Consider the following 6,885-nt stretch of genomic DNA (forward strand, 5'->3'; position numbering starts at 1 on the left):
GTTTCATAAAACAGAAAAAACCTTTGTTCAGGCATATTGGTATATTTATTTTATAACATTTAGTAGAGATATTATGTGTGCATTTAGTTAAGATATTAATAATAATAAATTTATATGAATCTTTGCTTGCTTGTTCCTGCATGCTAGTGCCATTGGGGTGTGGGACATACCAAAGTAAAAGATCATATGGAGGTTTGTAAAAGTCGTTTGGAGCTGGGAGTTAATATCCCTTTGGATATCTATCATGAAAATAGTCACTGTTGTAGGTGCTATCAAAGTTACTGCTGTGCCACTTGAGGGCTAGTATTGTGGCATAGACATAATTCTTTGGTCATCTTTAGAGTGAATAAGCCATACTGAGAGTCATGATCACGTTTCATAATCTATCATTACGACAATAAAGTTGATAGGTGGATAGAGAAAGTCTTGTCTGCTGCAGTTAAGCATTTACTGATTATCTCACATATGCCGGAACGTAGAATAGTGAAAATGAACCAACGTATCAAAGACGAACCTGTACATGTAAAGGCTAACTGAAAATGTCTCTATGGAAACATCTAGGCACTGACTAATTAACACAGGCACACCACAAAGCACTGACCAGAGTTACCCCTGACCAAGAAGAGAAACAAGATGTGCATAGAGTGCCCATCTTTTTGTCACAATTATGAAGATCATTGTGGCAGTCAAGAATATTCATAGATAGCAAGGCAAACTGATAATGCACTGGGACCATGTACAGTAACTGATTTGGATGCAGAATGTGACAAAAATATGTGTATCCCTATTATCCCTATATGTAATAGCATTCTGTTGATCATTACACCTGAAACTATTCCATTTGTCAGGATACTCGAGCATTTGGAGTATGTGAAGAGCCTCCCTCGAATATTGATACCTTAGCCTCACAGCAGTAGAGAAATTGGTAGCAGGTATCTGTCTAATTTACTATTTTGGAAAAATGATGAGATGAAGCAGGTTAAACTCGTGGTGTTTAATTAAAGGGATGGTGAAATAGGAACAAGATTGATTATTAAAATATTTCAAGCATGTTGCAGCCTAAAACATAAGAGGTCGGAGAAAAAATGTAATCCAACATCTGATGCTGAATTAGAATGTTTAAGTGCTTGACATCTAAGAATATTTTGGATGTAAAGAAATTTCACCACTACAGCATAGTTCTCATTAATTTGTGCCACCAATTGGAACCCCGATTAGCATCTTGTCAAAGGACACAATATTCACCAAGATATGCATGTTCCCAGATGTTTGAAGGGTAAGAAAGATCTTCTTAGAATACTGATGATATCTCAGATACACAGTTGGAGAAACACTGCTAGCAGGTACCTGTTTGTAGCAATGTTTCAAGATGGTGATGAAATGAAAAAACTTAACCTGATGGTGTTTAAAGGAATGGCAAAAGAATATTTGAACTGTTTCTTAAAACATTTCAAGCATATTGTGATCTGGAATAGATGGAATAATGGCTATGCAGTATAATGTCTGATATTGAGTTTGGACATGTTTGTGTTTGATGCTTTAGACAACGGAATGATGGGCAACTTGACCACTGGCATACAGCTGTCATCGAACTGTGCTACAGATTCGACCCTATGTAGTAATCCATAAGGACCAGCTCAAATCATGAATACTGTGAGAACGTAGCCACTTACTTGGATAATCTTAGAAGCTTACCTGAGAAGGCATTCCTAAGCTTGTCACCTTGTAATCGTGTTGAGACTCTCATCATTAAATTTATATAACTGTTATGAACCAAACCCAAGTGGCACCACATAAGTTTCCAGGGCAACCTTTCTCTGATTGGGTCTGTTTCACGGGTGACGTGGTCCTAGGTGAAGGTGATTATACAAATCAAATGCTGTAGCTGAAGAATAGGTCAGCATAAGTCGTTACTACATTAAATAATTATTCTCAACTAAAGTGTGAAACGAAAGTTCTACTGCTACTGATGTCACCAGGTGTCGTGTTGCAGTTATCATGATTCTCAGAGAGTCATTATGTCTTTTCAGATGCAGTGACTATGATTACACCACCGATGCAGTTGCCAATCTAAAAACACCAGTGACATGAAATACAAAATACGTGTTAGAATAATGGCTTACTGGTCACATTTAACATTAAAGTTTTATCCGAGTTTAGCAGTTAACTGCAAGTCGACATAAAGGTCGCTCATTTCTTTAAAATAATACCAAAGATTAGTATCGAATACGAGTAAGATGTTACTGCGAAACCTTCACTTCAATACTAAAAGTTTAAAATAATAAAAGTTTGTTTGTTTCTTTGTAATTAAGCGCAAAGTTACACAATAGGCTATCTGTGCTCTACCCACCACTGGTATAGAAACCCGGATTCTAGCATTTTAAGTTCGCAGACATACCGCTGTGCCACTTGGGGCATATTAAAAGTTAATAATTAGTTAAGTAGCGAAAATTTTACTTTGGCTTCTCTTAAAGTTGTCTTAGATATTAAAAAATTAACGTGTTTCTATTAAATCTAAGATTATTTTATATTTCTATATCATAGAATATTTTTACTGATTTTTTATGTAGCAAAAAATTATACAATGGGTTTTCTCCACACTGTCCACCAGGGGAATCAAGCCCCGGATGTGGGCGTTGTATGTTCGGAAGCCTGCCGCTGACCCACCAGATATTAAACCTCGGACAATCCTTAATCATAAATCTACAGTATAAATTTTCCTACTTTCAAGGCTGTATATGTAGTTGTTCCCAAAGATCTTTTGACTATCAGAAACGACAAAATCAAACACTTCTAAGAAATAACATGCGTATAAAAGTTGAAAAGAATGAAATACACTTAATTAGATGATATACTGTTGTGAGCTCATAATATAATAGTATTAATATAATATTATTTCAACATTTATCGTCTTCGCGGGTGCATATTTTGTAGTATTTCCTGATAGTAGAATGATCGATGCGATTAATTCATCGTTACTAGCTCACTGTGCTTAAAAACAAACCAAAGTTTCCATAGCAACACCAGCCTAAGCGTCTTTGAAGTAAATGTTTTCCATACATTCTACAGAATTTATATTAAAAATTATTAATTTAAAAAGAGGAATAGGGACCGTAAATAAATAGAGAAACGAGATAGCTAGCTTAAAGTGAAAATGCAGTCGCAAAAAAGTAAACAAACAAGCTTAAGGTTTGAAACACAAGATGAATAAAAATTTGGGGATTTTTTAATAAACTTTTTTCTTTATTTCTTAAGTCCACCGTAGATATATATGTGTATAATTGTACTACTCTCCTATTTGAAACAGTTTATTTTAATGAAATACATAATTGATATATGATGCTCTGTCGGGAAACAATTTCAACCTTTGGATTGGCTTCATACAGATTGGATGGCTGTTACTCCTGATATAATTGCCACAATGTTATCATTGATAGTGGTACTGCAGGTATGATCACTATGATTTATGGTGATCAACATACCACATGTTATTTATATGCTTGTAAAATATATATAGCTATTATATTTATACCCTGTGGCTATATGGGGAGAAACACTGGATTGGAGGTATTACTGAACTATACTGAATAGTGCATGGACTGGATTTCGTAACCGCATGAGTTTTATACATGCAATGCATGTAGGCCAGTATTTATATCTACTGTATGTATATACATGCAGGCTTTATAGTTGTTTTTTTTAAAGCCATGTATATAGATAGCCATATGAATTTTTCAAATTATATAGATGCATGCGTATATATTCAACGCAAGTATGAGAGAAAATGTGTCATAATATAACAACAGATGTATAGAAATAAGCATTTTAATATTTCTTATAGTTGTTATATTTCCCCCTTCATTTTCACTGACCATAGTAAGGCCGGTCACGGTTCTGGTACAGCTTGCCAGATTTCCTCTTAGAGCAACATTATGCACTTTCTACAAGGTAGAAAACGTGTTAATTAACAATTATGAGTTGATTATATTAATATACCGCCCCCTCCATTTATGATGGAGTTTGGGTCGTGACACTTCTACAACCCTCTTCTACTGTGATGACCCTAAACTCTGGTGGAGCGTCGCTGCTGCATACTTTATCTGAAGTTAATCGCTGTCTAAATAAAATGTATAGCTAAAATATTTCTGCCTCACTTTCGCCTACAATCACCATCGTTTTCGCCATCTCCTGTTTGTACGATATTTGCCACTCCTTTATAGTCAGCTTCAACAATGACTACTCTATCTTCAATATCTATGAAATTCGCAATCAGACAGTGTGGGCTAGAATTCGACACTTAAGATCGGCAGTGATCGTGATTGCTGATCTGATGCTCCAAACTGAGCTTGATTGTATCTTTTAAACTACGGCTTAAAGATATCTGTTGTTGGAGACTAGCTGATACGGTTCATGATGATTTACTGTAGCTATTGACTATTTGATCACATTAGTTCGAGATGTAAAAATTTAAGCTGTAGCTGGAGATTGTCAAAGAGATTTGTTTGAGAACATAGTGAGCATTTATAGTTTCTGTGTAACTAAATTCTATACATATAATGCATAACAATGGGCAAATATATGCCTAGACTAAGGCACAACTCCCACTAAGCACGTGTAAAATCTTACCAGTAGAAGATAAGCCTTTTCAAATAAAACTAAATCATCGCTTTAATTAAACCTTCGTGTCTTTTAAGGTAATCATTCTGTGAATGTGTGTAATCAGATCTAATATTATATGTATTTTTTTTTACTTCGTTACTTCATAAATAATGTAGGAGTTGGCTCCCTAAAGACAACGATTGTATAGTGTACAAAGCATTGACTATCTGTATGTTAGTCATCTAATGTTCATCTATTATTGGCTGATAATTCCTGTTTCACCCTATACTTAAGATTCTTAAAAGATCTCCAGATATGTGTTCAAAAAACAAACTTCAAGGGGTAATGATAACATTGTTTACACTAGAACTATGATTATTTGAGCTTAGGAAAAATATAGAAATAACTTAAAAAGTACCGTACGCAATGTGCAATGATCCGCTTATTAATAATGCCCAAGTTTGATTGTAATAGTCGCGCGCGTTTTTTGCTGTAAGCTGGCAGAACAATAATAATAATGATAAAGAACAAATGGGCGATCCTTATTATGAACCACTTCCGTGTTTCATGGCAATATATATATATGTACAATGCGTTTCGAATACGACCTTAAACTATTTTTAGGGATATTTTAGTCTGTCTAAATAATTTGACTTCTTTGTGGCAGAAACTGCTTTATACGGATAGAAATTGATGAAATCTTTCATAACTATATGATTATTAAGTTTGGTTGACTTTCAAAAGATGAATAGATGGAAGTGAAAGGGATGACAATTTAACCTTCGGTGAATTTCCGATTGATAACTTTTATCTATTTGTAAAACTATTCTAAATATAATATATCTGTTACTTTCTTATCCTTATTTGAAGTAAACCATTAATTTCAAGCATCCTTTGCTATGCGTGATTAGTTATTATAGTAGTTAACGTGTAGTGTAAAAAATTCGATATTGTTTCCGTCCAGCTAGTGTGAATAAACTTAGAAGTTTTCAACACCTTATATTTAACTTCACTAATAAGGTATTGTAGTTTTTTCACTGGATAATGTCATTAGTTCACATGGAACTTGAGCTTATTTCATGACAAGAACTTACATGGTGTGGATGGTGTTTTGAACTTCTTGTTGAATTGTTATTGCCTATATAGCAACAACAATCATCTACAAACCTAGAAACATGAGATTCAAATACATTGTGTCGTCACCTGGTGAGAAGGTTAATAAACTAAATATATTATAAAATAGCAGTGTTCACGTTTTTTGTATATTTCTGTAGAGTTTATCCGCCCTTACAATTGAGATGTATATTTAAACCAGGATGTCAGTTGTAGCATGTTTTCATTAATTATCAGATTAGCTTGTCCTTGTTGCAAACAAATCTAATCCGGTTTCATCAGTAGATGACTGCCGACTTATGAGAATCAACATGCAAATTTCAGACCGAGCATTTTAAAGCATGCATTAAGTGAGGGTAACTTAGATCTCCATTGAAATCAATTTAAGATCTTAATCAACTCCAGTAATATACGTAGTCTTTTTATAAACGAGAGGTTGCTCATCCATAAACTAAGAAAAAACCAATCAAGCAAGATATGCCCTTAGTAACTTACAACAAGCACCCAACCGAATATATTTAGAAAATTCGATTATTTAAGCTTTTATATAATAGTGCTGCTCCACAGCAGTCAATTTTCTACACTCATCACATGATATTATAATCGAAATATCTTTAATCTTAATTATCTTTTAACGTCAGAGGTACATAAATGTCCTTCGTCTCTAGAGCAGCGTTTACCAAACTATGGGTCGCGACCCACTGGTGGGTCGCAAGCGGAATGTTAGTGGGTCGTAAAAAGTTATACTAGAATTACGCATTAGCTTCGATTAAACGCTGTCTGTCGAGATAGTTCAGGTAAGCCACATACAATTGGAGAGACTTTAGTTCTTCCACCTATAAAAGATACAGTTAAAGTTTTCTTTGGTGATAAGAGTGAACAAGAAATTGAAACAATTCCTATTTCTAATAACACGGTCATGCATAGGATCGATGAAATGTCTCGATGGATAGAAAATCAGCTAATTCAAAGAGTTCGTGAAAGTACAATTTTCTCCTTCCAACTAGATGAATCTACTGACGTACAAGGTCTGTGCCAACTACTTGTTTTTGTGCGTTATATATGGAACTCCGAACCTCATGAAGATATGTTGTGCTTTGAACCAGTCAGTCGAAGTACTAGCGATGATATTTTTAAGACTGTTGATACTTATGTCAAAACAAAAGGTCTTGA

The sequence above is a fragment of the Limulus polyphemus genome, unplaced genomic scaffold (genome assembly GCF_000517525.1).
Source record: "Limulus polyphemus unplaced genomic scaffold, Limulus_polyphemus-2.1.2 Scaffold5954, whole genome shotgun sequence".
Classification (NCBI taxonomy): Eukaryota; Metazoa; Arthropoda; class Merostomata; order Xiphosura; family Limulidae; genus Limulus; species Limulus polyphemus.